General features: G+C 46.1%; 1 long non-coding RNA gene across 1 annotated transcript in view; it reads right to left on the minus strand.

The window, feature by feature from the left end:
* Nucleotides 1-20,826, minus strand: part of LOC138667408 (uncharacterized) — a 41,567-nt gene that overhangs the window by 18,813 nt on the left and 1,928 nt on the right. The window contains exon 2 of the long non-coding RNA XR_011318745.1: nucleotides 16,078-16,155. This is a non-coding gene — a long non-coding RNA (uncharacterized lncRNA). The remainder of the gene's footprint in view (nucleotides 1-16,077; nucleotides 16,156-20,826) is intronic.

Consider the following 20,826-nt stretch of genomic DNA (forward strand, 5'->3'; position numbering starts at 1 on the left):
ACCTTTATCTTACATGCTAATGGTGCAGATATATTTATATTCAAAAAAATATTTATTACCATAAATACTAGTATTTTCTACTGCTGACACACACTTGCGTTGTTTTGCACAGCACTAGGCACCTTTATTTTACCTGCTAATGGTGCGGATTTATTTATTTTCAATTTGTTTACCATAAATACTAGTATTTTTTGAATAATGGGTGTTTTGTCACTACTGCTTATTTAATACATTCTGGTGATTTTCTGCAAAAAAACTCTTTTTCTCCCCTGGTTTTCAGGTGGTGCACATATGTCTATATTGATATGTGTTTTTTGATTAAAACCAAAGTATTTTATACGAGGTAATTTATATTTTAATTATTATAGCAGATATACTTACATATCAACTCATTAGCCAGATGCGCTTTTTCAGCAATCAAACTTGATATGTGCCTGCCGCTTTATGTAATATTCTTTATCTGTATAGGGCTGGTTCCCATGAAGATATTTTGAAGGTGTCATAATATATTGCAGTCTTGTCCGTTTATTCCTTCTCTTGTATGCGCCATATCAGTAATTTCTTTGTAATTTCTTGTATTGAAGTTTTTATTGTTTATTGTTTTTTGTGTAATAATAAAATATTAAGTATTTTAATACATCATTAGCGCTTAATGCCTCTTTTTCACCCTTTATGATAGGGTGTTGGTTGGTATTACAGGAATCAAATTAATTGCAAAATCGCAATCCCTATGAGGAGGTAGGGCACTGGCTTTGGGCTCATCAAATACATCCCGATAATCCGACAAAAACTCTGGAACTTCAGAAGGAGTGGAAGACGAAATTGACAAAAATGGAACATCACCATGTACCCCCTGGCAGCCCCAGCTGGATACAGACATAGATTTCCAGTCCAATACTGGATTATGAACCTGTAGCCATGGCAACCCCAAAACGACCACATCATGCAGATTATGCAACACCAAAAAGCGGATATCCTCCTGATGTGCAGGAGCCATGCACATGGTCAATTGGGACCAGTACTGAGGCTTATTCTTGGCCAAAGGCGTAGCATCAATTCCTCTCAATGGAATAGGATACTGCAAGGGCTCCAAGAAAAAACCACAGCGCCTAGCATACTCCAAGTCCATCAAATTCAGGGCAGCACCTGAATCCACAAATGCCATAACAGAATAGGATGACAAAGAGCAAATCAGAGTAACGGACAATAGAAATTTAGACTGTACCGTACCAATGGTGGCAGACCTAGCGAACCGCTTAGTGCGCTTAGGACAATCGGAGATAGCATGAGTGGAATCACCACAGTAAAAACACAGCCCATTCTGACGTCTGTGTTCTTGCCGTTCAGCTCTGGTCAAAGTCCTATCACATTGCATAGGCTCAGGCCCATGCTCAGATAGTACCACCAAATGGTGCACAGCTTTACGCTCACGCAAGCGTCGATAGATCTGAATGGCCAAAGACATAGACTCAATCAGACCAGCAGGCATGGGAAATCCCACCATGACATCCTTAAGGGCTTCAGAGAGACCCTTTCTGAAGATTGCTGCCAGGGCACATTCATTCCACTGAGTGAGCACAGACCACTTTCTAAACTTCTTACAATATATCTCCGCTTCATCCTGACCCTGACACGGAGCCAGCAAGATTTTCTCTGCCTGATCCACTGAATTAGGTTCGTCATAAAGCAATCCAAGCGCCAGGAAAAACGCATCTACATCACGCAATGCCGGATCTCCTGGCGCAAGGGAAAATGCCCAGTCTTGAGGGTCACCACGTAACAAAGAAATAATGATCTTTACTTGTTGAACAAGGTCACCTGAGGAGCGAGGTTTCAAGGCAAGAAACAATTTACAATTATTTTTGAAATTCAAGAACTTAGATCTATCACCAAAAAACAAATCAGGAATTGGAATCCTAGGCTCTGACATCGGATTCTGAACCACAAAATCTTGAATGTTTTGTACCCTTGTAGTGAGATTATCCATCCAAGAGGACAGACCCTGAATGTCCATGTTTACACCTGTGTCCTGAACCACCCAGAGGTAAAGGGGAAAAGAGAGACAAAACACACTGCAAAGAAAAAAAAATGGTCTCAGAACTTCTCTTATCCCTCTATTGAGATGCATTAATACTTTGGGCCAGCTGTACTGTTATGACCTGGTGGTTAGGACAAGAATGGACCTGATGGTCAAGAGCACCCGGAAAGACCTGATAGCTACAAAAACACAGGACAAGCTCTGGGAAGTGGAAACTCTGCTGACCGCAATCCCTAATCCTATCACACACACTAGAAATAGCCGTGGATTGCTCCTAACGCTCCCTATGCAACTAGTCACAGCCTCAGAACTAGCTAGCCCTAAAAAAGGAAAATAAAGCCTACCTTGCCTCAGAGAAATTCCCCAAAGGAAAAGGCAGCCCCCACATATATTGACTGTGAGTAAGATGAAATCACAAACACAGAGATGAAATAGATTTAGCAAAGAGAGGCCCGACTTACTGAACAGACAGAGGATAGGAAAGGTAACTTTGCGGTCAGCACAAAAACCTACAAAAAGCCACGCAGAGTGTGCAGGGAAAAAAAACCTTCCGCACCGACTCACGGTGCGGAAGCGCCCCTCTGCGTCCCAGAGCTTCCAGCAAGCAAGGCAATATTCACAATAGCAAGCTGGACAGAAAAAATAGCAAACAAGAAAATAGCAAAGAGGAACTTAGCTTCTGCTGGAGTAAACAGGTAACCAGAACGATCCAGGAGTGAACTAGACCAATAGTACAACATTGACAGCTGGCATGGGGCAAAGATCTAAGTGGAGTTAAATAGAGCAGCCCACTAACGACTTAGCCTCGTCACCTGTGGAAGGAAACTCAGAAACACCCACAGCCACCAGAGGAAGTCCATGGACAGAACCAGCCGAAGTACCATTCATGACCACAGGAGGGAGCCCGACAATAGAATTCACAACACCAGGGGTACACGGGCAGCAGTGGTCTGGTCAGTGGAGGACTATTGGAAGGAGGGACCGCAGACAGGCTTAGTAGGCCTAACATAACAAAAGTAGGCTGTAGGCACTTTAAAATAGGTTCCAGGGGTACACGGGCAGCAGTGTGTTGTGAATTCCGCTCTTGGGCTCCCTCCGGTGGTTTTAAGTGGCACTTTTGTGAGTTCTGCTCTTGGGCTCCCTCTTGTGGTTTCTAGTGGTATGGCTGCTCCTTGGAGTTAGCTGTCTTCAGCTGCTTCCACCTGATCGTCGTTTCTGCTCGGCTATTTAAGCCTGGCTTTCCCTTCAGCTTGTGCCACTTGTAAATGGTTTCTGGTTGGATTCACATCTCTTTGGATTTCCCTGTTATCCTGACCAGTTCAGCTAAGCTAAGTTCTTGCTTGCGCTTTTCTGTCCACAGATTGTGGACTTATCTGTTCTGTGTTTTCTATGTTTGTCCAGCTTATCAATATGAATTAATTCGGTCTTGCTGGAAGCTCTGGGAAGCAGATTTACCCTCCACACCTTTAGTCAGGTGTGGAGTTTTTAGTAAACTCTGCGTGGATTTTTGTAGTGTTTTATACTGACCGCACAGTATTCCATCCTGTCCTATCTATCTAGCTAGACTGGCCTCCTGTGCTCATTCTGGTTTCATTCTGTGTATGTCTTTTCCCTCTCCACTCACAGTCATTATTTGTGGGGGGCTAATCTATCCTTTGGGAATTTTCTCTGAGGCAAGATAGTTTTCCTGCTTCTATCTTTAGGGGTAGTTAGCTCTTAGGCTGTGTCGAGATGTCTAGGGAGTGACAGGTACATCCCACGGCTACTTCTAGTGTGGTGTTGAGCTTAGGGACTGCGGTCAGTACAGATACCATTTCCTTCAGAGCTCATTACATGTTGCTCCTAAACCACCACATCATAACAGCAGTGGTGTGGTCAGTGAAGGACAATTTTTATAATGGACCGCAGACAGGCTTAGTAGGCCTAACATAACAAAAGTAGGCTGTAGGCACTTAAAAATAGGTTCCAGGGGTACACGGGCAGCAGTGGTCTGGTCAGTGGAGGACTATTGGAAGGAGGGATTGCAGACAGGCTTAGTAGGCCTAACATAACAAAAGTAGGCTGTAGGCACTTTAAAATAGGTTCCAGGGGCACACGGGCAGCAGTGGTCTGGTCAGTGGAGGACTATTGGAAGGAGGGACCGCAGACAGGCTTAGTAGGCCTCACATAACAAAAGTAGGCTGTAGGCACTTTAAAATAGGTTCCAGGGGTACACGGGCAGCAGTGGTGTGGTCAGTGGAGGACTATTGGAAGGAGGGACCGCAGACAGGCTTAGTAGGCCTAACATAACAAAAGTTGGCTGTAGGCACTTTAAAATAGGTTCCAGGGGTACACGGGCAGCAGTGGTCTGGTCAGTGGAGGACTATTGGAAGGAGGGATTGCAGACAGGCTTAGTAGGCCTAACATAACAAAAGTAGGCTGCAGGCACTTTAAAATAGGTTCCAGGGGTACACGGGCAGCAGTGGTCTGGTCAGTGGAGGACTATTGGAAGGAGGGACCGCAGACAGGCTTAGTAGGCCTAACATAACAAAAGTAGGCTGTAGGCACTTTAAAATAGGTTCCAGGGGTACACGGGCAGCAGTGGTGTGGTCAGTGGAGGACTATTGGAAGGAGGGACCGCAGACAGGCTTAGTAGGCCTAACATAACAGAAGTAGGCTGTAGTCACTTTAAAATAGGTTCCAGGGGTACACGGGCAGCAGTGGTCTGGTCAGTGGAGGACTATTGGAAGGAGGGACCACAGACAGGCTTATTAGGCCTAACATAACAAAAGTAGGCTGTAGGCACTTTAAAATAGGTCCCAGGGGTACACGGGCAGCAGTGGTGTGGTCAGTGAAGGACAATTTCTATAATGGACCGCAGACAGGCTTAGTAGGCCTAACATAACAAAAGTAGGCTGTAGGCACTTTAAAATAGGTTCCAGGGGTACACGGGCAGCAGTGGTCTGGTCAGTGGAGGACTATTGGAAGGAGGGACCGCAGACAGGCTTAGTATGCCTAACATAACAAAAGTAGGCTGTAGGCACTTTAAAATAGGTTCCAGGGGTACACGGGCAGCAGTGGTCTGGTCAGTGGAGGAATATTGGAAGGAGGGACCGCAGACATGCTTAGTAGGCCTAACATAACAAAAGTAGGCTGTAGGCACTTAAAAATAGGTTCCAGGGGTACACGGATAGCAATGGTGTGGTCAGTGGAGGACTATTGGAAGGAGGGACCGCAGACAGGCTTAGTAGGCCTAACATAAGAAAAGTAGGCTGTAGGCACTTTAAAATAGGTTCCAGGGGTACACGGGCAGCAGTGGTCTGGTCAGTGGAGGACTATTGGAAGGAGGGACCGCAGACAGGCTTAGTAGGTCTAACATAACAAAAGTGGGCTCTATGCACTTGGAATTATCTTGCAGGGGTACACAGGCAGCATTGGTGTTGTCAGCGGAGGCCGATTGTAAGGAGTGTCTGACAGTTAGTACTCCCAAAAAATAAATAGATGTTAATGTCTCGCAATACAACAAAACCAAAAAACAGAAGGGTGACATACTTAGGTACAGGGGTGGGCTCCTCTGCTGAGTTTCAGACCTAGTAATTTGGCGCAAAGTATTTACTGGTGTAAATATAGGACACTGCCCCTGACTATTTTAAGTAGCATCATACATGTCAACACATTGGTATTGTCAGTGCCAGGCATTGAAGGATGTCAGCGCATAGACTAAACATTGGTGGAGCTGTGAGAGATAATTTTGCAAATCGTAGAGCACTGTTTGAGCTGGGGGGTGGGGGGTGGGAAACTGTCTTGTGGCCGGCGGTACAGGCCCAGGGCCCCTCATGTTACAACGGTTTGTCTGGCGTTGGTTGAGCGCCACCACCGCCAGAGACACTTTATTGTACTATGAGGGACCCAGTTGCAGTGCCGTCGACCAAAAGCGTGCACACCCACCTCTTCAGACAAACGGCACTCTCACGGGTGCTTGCGCCAAGCGGCGAGACCACGGCCCCGTGGGGGGAGTTTGGCCATTTAGGGAGGTGTAAACATGTCGTATGCTGGACAAACAGCTGCTGCAAATTACGAGATTGGAAAACTCAGTCAGAGCAGTCCACAAGCAAGACCTTTTCATAGGAAAGCTAGGTGTCAGCCGGGAAAGGTGGGGCAAAATAATTCGAAATCCAGTAGTGGTTCATTTTAATGAAGGTTAGATCATCAACATATTGGGTAGCCAGACGAGTCCTTTTTTCGGTTAATATTGAACCAGCAGCACTGAATACTCTTTCTGATAGCACACTAGCTGCTGGGCAAGCAAGCTCCTGCAATGCATATTCTGCCAATTCTGGCCAGGTGTCTAATTTGGATGCCCAGTAATCAAATGGGAATGACGGTTGAGGGAGAACATCGATAAGGGATGAAAAATAGTTAGTAACCATACTGGACAAATGTTGTCTCCTGTCACTTTGAATTGATGCTGCAGTACCTGTCCTGTCTGCGGTCATAGCAAAATCACTCCACAACCTGGTCAGAAAACCCCTCTGTCCAACGCCACTTCTGATTTGTGCACCTCTAACACCTATGGTCTGCTGCCCCCTGCAGCTCGTGTGAGAACGATCACCGGCGCTGTGTGCTGGGAATGCCTGAATCAAACGGTCAACAAGAGTTGATTGTTTGGTTGCTAATATTTGTTCCAGGTTCTCATGTGGCATAATATTTTGCAATTTGCCTTTATAGCGAGGATCAAGGAGGCAGGCCAACCAGTAATCGTCATCGGTCATCATTTTAATAATGCGTGGGTCCCTTTTGAGGATACGTAAGGCATAATCCGCCATGTGGGCCAAAGTTCCAGTTGTCAAATCTGCGGTTGTGCTGGGTTGAAGGGCAGTTAGAGGCAAATCTACGTCACTTGTGTCCCTCAAAAAAACAGAACCCGGCCTTGCCACGCCACCAATTTCCAGTGGCCCCGGAGAAGCTTCCTCATTAAAAAAATACTCATCCCCATCATTCTCCTCGTCCTTCTCCTCCTGTTCGCTCGCTACCCAATCTAACCCAAGAAGAGGTGCGAAACCGGCTAAATAAGATTAAAATAGATAAATCTCCGGGTCCGGATGGCATACACCCATGAGTACTAAGAGAACTAAGTAATGTAATAGATAAACCATTATTTCTTATTTTTAGGGACTCTATAGCGACGGGGTCTGTTCCGCAGGACTGGCGCATAGCAAATGTGGTGCCAATATTCAAAAAGGGCTCTAAAAGTGAACCTGGGAATTATAGGCCAGTAAGTCTAACCTCTATTGTTGGTAAAATATTTGAAGGGTTTCTGAGGGATGTTATTCTGGATTATCTCAATGAGAATAACTGTTTAACTCCATATCAGCATGGGTTTATGAGAAATCGCTCCTGTCAAACCAATCTAATCAGTTTTTATGAAGAGGTAAGCTATAGGCTGGACCACGGTGAGTCATTGGACGTGGTATATCTCGATGTTTCCAAAGCGTTTGATACCGTGCCGCACAAGAGGTTGGTACACAAAATGAGAATGCTTGGTCTGGGGGAAAATGTGTGTAAATGGGTTAGTAACTGGCTTAGTGATAGAAAGCAGAGGGTGGTTATAAATGGTATAGTCTCTAACTGGGTCGCTGTGACCAGTGGGGTACCGCAGGGGTCAGTATTGGGACCTGTTCTCTTCAACATATTCATTAATGATCTGGTAGAAGGTTTACACAGTAAAATATCGATATTTGCAGATGATACAAAACTATGTAAAGCAGTTAATACAAGAGAAGATAGTATTCTGCTACAGATGGATCTGGATAAGTTGGAAACTTGGGCTGAAAGGTGGCAGATGAGGTTTAACAATGATAAATGTAAGGTTATACACATGGGAAGAAGGAATCAATATCACCATTACACACTGAATGGGAAACCACTGGGTAAATCTGACAGGGAGAAGGACTTGGGGATCCTAGTTAATGATAAACTTACCTGGAGCAGCCAGTGCCAGGCAGCAGCTGCCAAGGCAAACAGGATCATGGGGTGCATTAAAAGAGGTCTGGATACACATGATGAGAGCATTATACTGCCTCTGTACAAATCCCTAGTTAGACCGCACATGGAGTACTGTGTCCAGTTTTGGGCACCGGTGCTCAGGAAGGATATAATGGAACTAGAGAGAGTACAAAGGAGGGCAACAAAATGAATAAAGGGGATGGGAGAACTACAATACCCAGATAGATTAGCGAAATTAGGATTATTTAGTCTAGACAAAAGACGACTGAGGGGCGATCTAATAACCATGTATAAGTATATAAGGGGACAATACAAATATCTTGCTGAGGATCTGTTTATACCAAGGAAGGTGACGGGCACAAGGGGGCATTCTTTGCGTCTGGAGGAGAGAAGGTTTTTCCACCAACATAGAAGAGGATTCTTTACTGTTAGGGCGGTGAGAATCTGGAATTGCTTGCCTGAGGAGGTGGTGATGGCGAACTCAGTCGAGGGGTTCTAGAGAGGCCTGGATGTCTTCCTGGAGCAGAACAATATTGTATCATACAATTATTAGGTTCTGTAGAAGGACGTAGATCTGGGGATTTATTATGATGGAATATAGGCTGAACTGGATGGACAAATGTCTTTTTTCGGCCTAACTATGTTACTATGTTACTATGTTACCTCGTCCTGTACACTGCCCTGACCAGACAATGGCTGACTGTCATCAAGGCTTTCCTCTTCCTCTGCTGCAGACGCCTGCTCCTTTATGTGCGTCAAACTTTGCATCAGCAGACGCATTAGGGGGATGCTCATGCTTATTATGGCATTGTCTGCACTAACCAGCCGTGTGCATTCCTCAAAACACTGAAGGACTTGACACATGTCTTGTACCTTCGACCACTGCACACCTGACAACTCCATGTCTGCCATCCTACTGCCTGCCCGTGTATATGTATCCTCCCACAAATACATAACAGCACGCCTCTGTTCGTACAGTCTCTGAAGCATGTGCAGTGTTGAGTTCCACCTTGTTGCAATGTCGATGATTAGGCGATGCTGGGGAAGGTTCAAAGACCGCTGATAGGTCTGCATACGGCTGGAGTGTACGGGCGAACGGCGAATATACGAGCAAAGTCCGCGCACTTTGAGGAGCAGGTCGGATAACCCCGGATAACTTTTCAGGAAGCACTGCACCACCAGGTTTAAGGTGTGAGCCAGGCAAGGAATGTGTTTCAGTTGGGAAAGGGCGATGGCAGCCATGAAATTCCTTCCGTTATCACTCTCTACCTTGCCTGCCTCAAGATCTACAGTGCCCAGCCACGACTGCGTTTCTTTCTGCAAGAACTCGGACAGAACTTCTGCGGTGTGTCTGTTGTCGCCCAAACACTTCATAGCCAATACAGCCTGCTGACGCTTGCCAGTAGCTGCCCCATAATGGGACACCTGGTGTGCAACAGTGGCAGCTGCGGATGGAGTGGTTGTGTGACTGCGGTCTGTGGATGAGCTCTCGCTTCTGCAGGAGGACGAGGAGGAGGAGGAGGGGGGGCGAACGGCTACAGCCAGCTGTTTCCTAGACCGTGGGCTAGGCAGAACTGTCCCAATATTGCTGTCCCCTGTGGACCCTGCATCCACCACATTCACCCAGTGTGCCGTGATGGAAACGTAACATCCCTGGCCATGCCTACTGGTCCATGCATCTGTTGTCAGGTGCACCTTTGTACTCACAGATTGTCTGAGTGCATGGACGATGCGCTCTTTAACATGCTGGTTGAGGGCTGGGATGGCTTTTCTCGAAAAGAAGTGTCGACTGGGTAGCTCGTAGCGTGGTACAGCATAGTTCATACTGCAGGTGGTGCGGGAAATGGTGGCCTTACAGTGACGGAAGGGATGTAGCGTTGCTGACTAGCTTCATTGGCCGAGGGTGCTACAACCTTAAGGGACGTTTGGTAGTTAGTCCAGGCTTGCAAATGCATGGTGGTTAAATGTCTATGCATGCAACTTGTATTTAGACTTTTCAGATTCTGACCTCTGCTTAAGGTAGTTGAACATTTTTGACAGATGACTTTGCGCTGATCAATTGGATGTTGTTTAAAAAAAATGCCAGACTGCACTCTTTCTAGCATCGGATACCTTTTCAGGCATTGCAAACTGAGCTTCTTTAACCGGATGGCCACGCTGTCCTCCAACTGGTTTTGGCTTTGCCACGCGTTTTGGGCCAGATACGGGCCCGGCAGATGGAACCTGTTGCGATGTTGATGCCTGCTGCGGCCCCTCCTCCTCCGCTTCAGAACTACTGCCACCTGCACCCTGTTCCCCCAATGGCTGCCAATTGGGGTCAACAACTGGGTCATCTATGACCTCCTCTTCTATCTTGTGTGCAACTTCGTCTGTGTTACCGTGTAAGGCTGGTTTCACATTTGCGTTTTTTTGGGTGCGTTTTTGCGGTAAAAAACGCAAAAAAACGCATGGCGTGCAAACGCTGCGTTCTTTTGACGCATGCGTTTTTGCATGTGGTGAAAAAAACGCGGTGTTTTGACGCGTTTACATGCGTTTTTTCATGCGTTTGCGTTTTTTTAAACGCATGCTGAGAAATGTGTGACAGCCGCCAATCATCAAAATAAAGTAAAAAAACCCTCTATAAAGAGAAAGTTAGGGTTAGGGTTAGGGATCATAACCCTAAAGGGATCCTAACCCTAACCCTACTGCTAACCCTAACCCTAAAGGGATCCTACCCATACCCCTAACCCTACCTCTAACCCTAAGGGATCCTAACCCTAACCCTACCCCTAACCCTAAAGGGGTTAGGGTTAGGGGTAGGGTTAGGGTTATGGTTAGGATCCCTTAGGGTTAGGGGTAGGGTTAGGGGTAGGGTTAGGATCCCTTTATCACCTTTATGTTGGGGGGTGGCATATCAGTGTGTTTTCTGTTTTTTTAATATAAAAACGCATGCGTTTTTTAACGCAAAAAAACGCATGCACAAAAAAATGCATGCGTCCCCATTGACTCCAATGTATTTTTTGACCCAAAAAAACCGCATGAAAACACATGCGTTTTTTTTTGGTCCAAAAAACGCTCTAAAAAATACTACAAGTTGCATTTCTGAAAAAGAACGCATGCAGCAAAAAAAGCATGCATTTTAAAACGCGACCAAACGCGTACAACAAAAAACGCATGCGTTTTCAATGTTAAACATAGGGAAAAAAAACGCATGCGTTTTTTGTGCAAAAAACGCTGCAGACAAAAACGCAAGTGTGAAACCACCCTAAGCCGGTGGTATAGCGTTTGTGACGGGGCACCATAGTCTCATCAGGGTCTGATTCTGGATCAGTACACTGCGAGGGCAATGATGTGGTCTGAGTCAAAGGAACAGCATAGTAATCTGGCTGTGGCTGTGCATCTGTGCACTCCATGTCCGATTCAACTTGTAATGGGCATGGCCTGTTAACTGTTTCACTTTCTAACCCAGGAACGGTATGTGTAAAGAGCTCCATGGAGTAACCCGTTGTGTCGCCTGACGCATCCTTCTCTGTTGTTGTTTTTGCTGAACAGGACAATGGAGCGACTTGTCCCTGAGCGTGAACATCCACTAACGACGCGCTGCTTTTACATTTACCAGTTTCAGAAGAGGAGGCAAAAGAGCTAGAGGCTGAGTCAGCAAGGAAAGCCAAAACTTGCTCTTGCTGCTCCGGCTTTAAAAGCGGTTTTCCTACTCCCAGAAAAGGGAGCGTTCGAGGCCTTGTGTAGCCAGACAACGAACCTGGCTCCACAACTCGAGACTTAGGTGCTATATTGCTTTTCCCACGACCACCTTATGCTCCACCACCACTACCATCATTACCAGCTGGCAATGACCGCCCACGGCCACGACCTCTTCCACCAGACTTCCTCATTGTTTGAAAATTGTAACCAAACTAACGGTATTTGTTACTGTAAAACAACTTACAAGGTGAACTCAAACTTCTGTAGGATTTAGATATCCCTTTATAGGTGGGTGAGACTGCAAGGAAAATCAGGCACAATGTTACACACTAGGTTTTCTGTGGCACAAAATGAGAGAGATGCCACACACGCAGGACTGTCACTCAAGCACAAATGCCAATATTAATCTCCCACTATTTTTTTTTTCAGGGAGAATACAAAAAACAAAAGACAAAACAGACACTAGGCTTTCTGTGCTCCACAATTTGAGAGACATGGCACACACGACTGGCACTCAAGCACAAATGCCAATATTAATCTCCCACTATTTTTTTTTTTTATTTCTGGGAGAATTGGCAAGAAATCAGGCCCACTGTTAGACTGTATGTTTTCTGTGCCAGAAAATGAGACACAGATGCCACACACAGGACTGCCACTGATGCAGATTTGCCAATTTTAATCTCCACCCTTTTTTTTTTTATTCAGGGAGACTAGTGAATAAATCTGGGCCACTGTATTAGAGCATATTTTCTGTGGCAGAAAGTGGCTTGAACAGATGTAACGAGAAAAAAAAAAAAAGGGACTGTCCTACAATTACTATCTCCCTGCAGTAATCTCAGCAATGTATGGCAGGCAGCAATAACAAGGAGTTGACTGCTGCACAAATTAAATAAAAAGTGTGGACAAACAAACAAGATAGCTTTGCAGAAAGGAAGGAACAACAGGATTTGTGCTTTGAAAAAAGCAGTTGGTTTGCACAGCGGTGTACAAACAGCAATGCAGCTATCAGGGAGCCTTCTAGGGCAGCCCAATGAGCTACAGCGCTGAGGAAAAAAAAATGTAGCCTCCACTGTCCCTCCAAACAAAAGGTGGTGTTGGACAGTGGAAATCGCTACAGTACAAGCGGTTTGGGGGTTAATGGACCCTGCCTAATGCTATCCCTGCTTCTGACGAAGCGGCAGCAACCTCTCCCTATGCTCAGATCAGCAGCAGTAAGATGGTGGTCGGCGGGAACGCCCCTTTATAGCCCCTGTGACGCCGCAGACAGCAAGCCAATCACTGCAGTGCCCTTCTCTAAGATGGTGGGGACTGAGATCTATGTCATCACTCTGCCCACACTCTGCGTCCACCTTCATTGGCTGAGAAATGGCGCTTTTCGGGTCATTGAAACGCGACTTTGGCGCGAAAGTCGCGTACCGCATGGCCGACCCCACACAGGGATCGGGTCTGGTTTCATGAAACCCGACTGTGCCAAAAGTCGGCGACTTATGAAAATGACCGACCTGTTTCGCTCAAACCTACGTGCCACACAAGAGGTTGGTACACAAAATGAGAATGCTTGGTCTGGGGGAAAATGTGTGTAAATGGATTAGTAACTGGCTTAGTGATAGAAAGCAGAGGGTGGTTATAAATGGTATAGTCTCTAACTGGGTCGCTGTGACTAGTGGGGTACCGCAGGGGTCGGTATTGGGACCTGTTATCTTCAACATATTCATTAATGATATGGTAGAAGGTTTACACAGTAAAATATCGATATTTGCAGATGATACAAAACTATGTAAAGCAGTTAATACAAGAGAAGATAGTATTCTGCTACAGATGGATCTGGATAGGTTGGAAACTTGGGCTGAAAGGTGGCAGATGAGGTTTAACAATGATAAATGTAAGGTTATACACATGGGAAGAAGGAATCAATATCACCATTACACACTGAACGGGAAACCACTGGGTAAATCTGACAGGGAGAAGGACTTGGGGATTCTAGTTAATGATAAACTTACCTGGCGCAGCCAGTGCCAGGCAGCAGCTGCCAAGGCAAACAGGATCATGGGGAGCATTAAGAGAGGTCTGGATACACATGATGAGAGCATTATACTGCCTCTGTAATCCCTAGTTAGACCACACATGGAGTACTGTGTCCAGTTTTGGGCACCGGTGCTCAGGAAGGATATAATGGAACTAGAGAGAGTACAAAGGAGGGCAACAAAATTAATAAAGGGGATGGGAGAACTACAATACCCAGATAGATTAGCGAAATTAGGATTATTTAGTCTAGAAAAAAGACGACTGAGGGGCGATCTAATAACCATGTGTAAGTATATAAGGGGACAATACAAATATCTTGCTGAGGATCTGTTTATACCAAGGAAGGTGACGGGCACAAGGGGGCATTCTTTGCGTCTGGAGGATAGAAGGTTTTTCCACCAACATAGAAGAGGATTCTTTACTGTTAGGGCGGTGAGAATCTGGAATTGCTTGCCTGAGGAGGTGGTGATGGCAAACTCAGTCGAGGGGTTCAAGAGAGGCCTGGATGTCTTCCTGGAGCAGAACAATATTGTATCATACAATTATTAGGTTCTGTAGGAGGACGTAGATCTGGGGATTTATTATGATGGAATATAGGCTGAACTGGATGGACAAATGTCTTTTTTCGGCCTTACTAACTATGTTACTATGTTACTATGACGCAATAATTAGCTTCACCATCTTGCTTCTTAGCATTCTGAAAAGCTCTCTGCTCACAATTAAAGAGGATGCATTGCAGGCAGAGCACAAGGACATGGAGCAAGGAACCATACAGGGGGATTACACTCAGCCCAGCCTCATGTCTTCTCAACGTGGATTGGTAGATAATGAGGAGGAGGAAGAACAGGAGCTACTTTCATGCGCTATAGACAGTACTACAAGCACAGCTGTCATACCATCAGTTCAGCGGGGATCGCCTGAGGACAGAGAGGAGGAGGATGAGGATGAGGAGGACAGCATGGTTAGCCATCTTGTTGGTGAGGACACAGAAGTCTTGCCTGTCAGCAGTCTGGCACGCATGGCTGACTTTATGTTGCGCTGTGTTTCACGTGACCCTCGCATTATAAAAATTTTGGGTGACACTCATTACTGGTTGGTGACACTTCTAGACCAATGCTACAAGGAGAACTTTCAATCTCTTCTGCCAGAGGGAGAGAGGTGTACTAAAATGTTGCAGTACTAGAGGGCCCTTCTAGCGGAATTACTTCGAAAATTCCCATGTGAGAACGCTGGCAGCAGAAGTCAGAGTTTGTTGTACAACCAAGGAGTCCAAGCGAGAGAGACAGAAGTACAATCCAGCTCAGGCAGGGACACAGTGGAAAAGTTCTGGGACAGTTTTCTCAGACCCTCCCGCCGTGACGGCACAGAGGCAAGGGGTGCTGTCACAAGAAGTGCAATGTTTGGGAAGATGGTGAGAGAGTACCTTGCAAATCGTACAAACGTCCTCCGGGATTCCTCTGTGCCTTTTAAATATTGTGTATCCAAGCTGGACACGTGGCATGAACTGGCTCTCTACGCCTTAGAGGTCCTGGCCTGCCCTGCTGCTAGCGTTCTGTTAGAGCGAGTTTTTAGTGCCGCTGGTGGAATTATAACAGATAAGCGCATCCAGCTGTCAATTGAAAATGCTGACAGGCTGACTCTTATAAAAATGAACAAGGGCTGGACTGGGAAAGACTTCTGTACACCACCAAGTGAAAACAGCGAAACATAACCTCAAATACATTCTCTGTTTTGGGGAGGTGTATTCTCATGCACCTCTTCACAACAACACATGGGTATACGCTTCCAGATTTGGTCTGTTTGTTCTTATCCTCCTCCTTATCCTCATCCTCATCATCCAGAATCACTAGATGACCAGGGTGAATGTGCTCTGTACTGTTATAGGCCGGTGAATTTTGGGCAAGGGGGCTGTGATGGTGCTATTTTATTTATTAAAAAATGGACCCCCATTGGGGAATTGTTTGTCAGCTCATGCCCTCCATTACAAGTCTCGGAGACCCACAGTCTTACCTTGGGCCTACTTAACTCTGTCTTCTACAATGTTTCGTCCTTAGCTGCCACTAGATCACCAGGGTTAACGTGATCTGTACTGTTATAAGCAGGGGTGGATTAAGGGGAGCCAGGGCACCGGGCTGTTAAGACACTGTGGGCCCCCCGGTCATGTGACGGGGTCATGTGACGGGGTCATGCGACGAGGTCATCATATACCTGAACCAGATTATTCCAGAAAAATAGTTTCTGTGTGAAACTATAACCTGTCAAACATCCATTGATCTAGTCAATTTACCCTTCAGTTCAGTATACAGTATACAGTGTATAGTGTCAGTGTATAGGTAACACTGACTCACCAGTGACGTATCTAGGTGAAGTTCTTCATCTTTTATCCAGCACAGACTGCCATCACTTCATCCAGTCAGGACTCGTCTCTGCAGGAAATAACACAGTTATCTCAAGCTCCGCTTGTAGAACACATCACGTAATTTTTCCCAACTTCTACATTACACCACATGAAGAAAGAGAGGCGACATAGTATCACTCTACACAGTAACAGGACCGCCCCCCATTTAAAATAGTGTCCTCAAAAAATAAAATAGATACATCACTGCAGTAATAATATCCCTTAAAGGGAACCTGTCACCCCGTTTTTTGAGATTGAGCTATAAATACTGTTAAATAGGGCCTGCGCTGTGTGTTCCTATAGTGTATGTAGTGTACCCCGATTCCCCACCTATGCTGAGAAATAACTTACCAAAGTCGCCGTTTTCGCCTGTCAATCAGGCTGGTCAGGTCGGGAGGGCGTGGTGACATCGCTGGTTCTTCCTCAGCTTTACGTTGGTGGCGTAGTGGCGTAGTGGTGAACAAGCAGCGCGCGATCTGCGCTGTCATCTCTTTCGTCGGTGGGGGCGGCCATCTTCCTGGGGCCGCGCGTGCGCAGATCGAGTGCTCTGCTGCACGGGGCTTCAGGAAAATGGCCGCGGGATGCCGCGCGTGCGCATTAGAGATCGCGGCGGCCATTTTCCCAAAGCCGAGATGCAAACTCGGCTTTGGGAAAATGGCCGCCGCGATCTCTAATGCGCACGCGCGGCATCCCGCGGCCATTTTCCTGAAGCCCCGTGCAGCAGAGCACTCGATCTGCGCACGCGCGGCCCCAGGAAGATGGCCGCCCCCACCGACGAAAGAGATGACAGCGCAGATCGCGCACTGCTTGTTCACCACTACGCCACTACGCCACCAACGTAAAGCTGAGGAAGAACCAGCGATGTCACCCCGCCCTCCCGACCTGACCAGCCTGATTGACAGGCGAAAACGGCGACTTTGGTAAGTTATTTCTCAGCATAGGTGGGGAATCGGGGTACACTACATACACTATAGGAACACACAGCGCAGGCCCTATTTAACAGTATTTATAGCTCAATCTCAAAAAACGGGGTGACAGGTTCCCTTTAATTAGCCCCTATGGTAATAATAATATCATCCATCCTGGCCCCAGCCATATGTTCTCCCATTCTGCCCTCATGAGTATCCATCCTGCCCCATATGATCTCCCCATCCTGCCCCATCAGTATCCATCGTATCCATCCTGCCCCATGATCCTGCATGATCTGTCTCCAATCCTGCCCCATGTGTTTCATTCTGCCCCATGTCTCCAATCATGCCCCGTATCTACATTCTGCACATGTCTCCAAACCTGCCCCATCTGTCTCCAGTCCTGCCCCCAGTGTGTACAGTATCTCTGCCCCCAGTGTCCAGCATCTCTGCCCCAGTGTGTGCAGCATATTGCCCCTAGTGTGTCCAGCATCTCTGCCCCAGTGTGTCCAGCATATTGCCCCCAGTGTCTCCAGCATATTTCCCCCAGTGTCTCCAGCATATTGCCCCCAGTGTGTCCAGCATATTGCCCCTAGTGTATCCAGCATTCTGCCCCAGTGTGTCCAGCATATTGCCCCTAGTGTGTCCAGCATTCTGCCCCTGTGTGTCCAGCATTCTGCCCCTAGTGTGTCCAGCATTCTGCTCCAGTGTGTCCAGCATCTCTGATATTCCATACAGATGCTGTTTAAAAGCCTCTTGATGATGTAAGTATACTGTATGTAGTTAATCTTTATATATTCGCAGTCAATATATGTATTTATTCCTTATTAACCGTTGTATGTTAAGTACATATACAAAAATGTACGCATTCATACTATTCAATCGTACTATTCCTTGAATTTTGTAATTTGCAATAAAATTGCATTGTATTGCAAGTATTAGCCTTCTTTAAAGCCGCATCTGAACCATAGTGTTAAAAACGTGGCAAATAAAATTGCCAAATTCTCCTGTAAACCATCATACCATTAAAAAATACGAGTGGATTTTCATGGACCCATCCAGTATGTGGGTTCAAAGGCATAATGGGGTGCATATGACTATGTAGCAGGGCTGGCCTTGCTGCCAATGTGTAAAACAAAGGAGTACGGGAGTACAAAAATGCATATTGTGAAGTGGATATTCATGGGCCCATCCAGTATGTGGGTTCCAAGGCATAATGGGGTGCATATGACTATGTAGCAGGGCTGGCCTTGCTGCCAATGTGTAAAACAAAGGAGTACGGGTGCACAAAATGAATATTGTGAAGTGGATTTTCATGGGCCCATCCAGTATGTGGGTTCCAAGGCGCAATGGAGAGCATATGACTATGCAGCAGGGCTGGCCTTGCTGTCAATGTGTAAAGCAAAGGAGTACAGCAGAACAAAACGAATATTGTGATGTGGATTTTCATGGGCCCATCCAGTTTGTGGGTTCCAAGTCGTAATGGGGTGTATATGACTGACTATGCAGCAGGGCTGGCCTTCCTGACAATGTGTAAAACAAAGGAGTACGGGAGTACAAAATGAATATTGTGAAGTCGATTTTCATGGACCCATCCAGTATGTGGGTTCAAAGGCGTAATGGGGTGCATATGACTGACTATGCAGCAGGGCTGGCCTTGCTGCCAATGTGTAAAACAAAGAAGTACCAGAGTACAAAATGAATATTGTGAAGTGAATTTGCATGGGCCCATCCAGTATGTGGGTTCAAACGCTTATTGGGGTGCATATGAATTGATAGCAGGGCAGGCCTTGCATTCAATGTAACATTTTTTCAGGAGGCCCTCCTGGACATCTTATGACAGGGGTATTGTGGTGCGTTTAATTCTTGGCAGCCCATCCACTCACAGCATAGGCTACAACAGTTTAGGAGACCCACTGTTTAATAATGGCCCTTTAAGAAGATTAATGCTGCCTGATGCACCAGTAAAAATAGGCCCTGTGACTTTAAGGCTAAGTGCACACGTTGCAGTATTGCCGCAGAAATTTCGCAACTCCTGACACGGATATATCGCATGCAGAATTGGCATGCCTTTTCCTGCTAAACACTAGCGTTTTACAAGCGTAATTAGCTGGCAGAATGCTAGCATTTTCCAAGCAATCTGTAGCATCGCTTGGAAAAGTGATTGACTGGTTGGTCACACTTGACAAACATAGTGTTTGACAAGTGTGACCAACTTTTTACTGCCTATGCAGCATCAATAGTAAAAAGATCTAATGTTAACAATAATAAAAAAATAATAAATCGTGATATTCTCACCTTCCGGCATCCCAGACAACCTTCCCCGCTCCTTGCAATGCTCCGGTCACAGTAATGCTTTGTGGCATGACCCCAGATGATGTCACGTCATCACAGATCATTTTCGCAATGCATTACTGGGACCGGAGCGTCACGAGGAGCAGGAAGCCTGCCGGGGGACGCTGGAAGGTGAGAATGTCATTATTTTTTATTTTAATTATTTTTTTAGCAATTATATGGTACCTAGGGCCTGGAGGAAAGTCTCCTGTCCTCCACCCTGGGTACCAACCGCACATGATCCGCTTACTTCCCACATGGTGGACATAGCTACATGCGGAAAGTAAGCGGATCAATGCATTCCTATGTATGTGGAATCCCCACGATTCCGCACAAGGAATGAACATGCTGCGTTTTTTTCCAGAATGTGATTCCGCTGTGGAAAAAAAACATGTGCACAAAAAATGCGTAATGCATTCTAATAATAGGATGCTTAATGTGTGCGGGTTTTTTTGCGGTTTTATTGCGCTTTTATAGCTAAAAAACACGAAAAAAACAAGAAAATTCCTAAACGTGTGCACACAGCCTAAGACTCCCTCCTTCATAAATGAAACAAGATGGGTCTGCTTATGTGTCACACACCACATGGCCAGCTAGGGGTGTTAAATGTTACAATGACATTTTCTAGTGAATGTATTTGTAGTGGTTGAAAGCAATGTTAAAGTTGAAAAACTCTTAAAAAACTCTGCGTCTGAACTAAGCCCAAGTAGGGGAGGAAATTTTCGGTCTGTGGTTAATTATTTGGCCTTACAGGCAAGTCATTAACCTACAAAGGATGTGCATTAACATATTTCCCTGCAAAATCCGTTTTGGCTTCGTTTTAGTGTGTTTTTTTTTGGCACTGGGGAAAAAAGTAAGGGAATGTCAGAAAAAATTGTTTAAAGCTGTGAACTAGGAGTCAGGAATGCTTTCAGGGGCCATCCCCATGATGTTCCTGTGTCATTTGAGCAGTGTTTCCATCATTAAAGGACCCCCGGGGGAATCATGGTAAAAATACTCGGGTCTCCCATAGACTTACATTGGGCTCGTTGCTCGAATCAACAACAAGTGGAACACAATTGTGAAGTTGAACGAAATGTATTACCGTATATACTCGATTATAAGCTGAGATTTTCAGCCCATTTTTTGGGGCTGAAAGTCTCCCTCTCGACTTATACTCGAGTCATACCCAGGGGTCGGCAGGGGAGGGGGAGCAGCTGTGTAATTATACTCACCTACTCCTGGCGCGGTCCCTGCGCGTCCCTGCTTCTTCCAGCGCTGCAGCTTCTTCCTGTACCTCCCATAGAAGTGGAGCCGCATATTCATTACTGTAATGAGCGGTAACTGTGACCGCTCAATACAGGAAGAAGATGCAGCGCTGGAAGACGCAGGGACGTGCAGGGACCGCACCAGGAGTAGGTGAGTATACGGGGAGGGGAGCACTGCGCTGCGCGATATTCACCGTTCCTCGTTCCGGT

The sequence above is a fragment of the Ranitomeya imitator genome, chromosome 2, assembly GCF_032444005.1.
Source record: "Ranitomeya imitator isolate aRanImi1 chromosome 2, aRanImi1.pri, whole genome shotgun sequence".
Taxonomy (NCBI): Eukaryota; Metazoa; Chordata; class Amphibia; order Anura; family Dendrobatidae; genus Ranitomeya; species Ranitomeya imitator.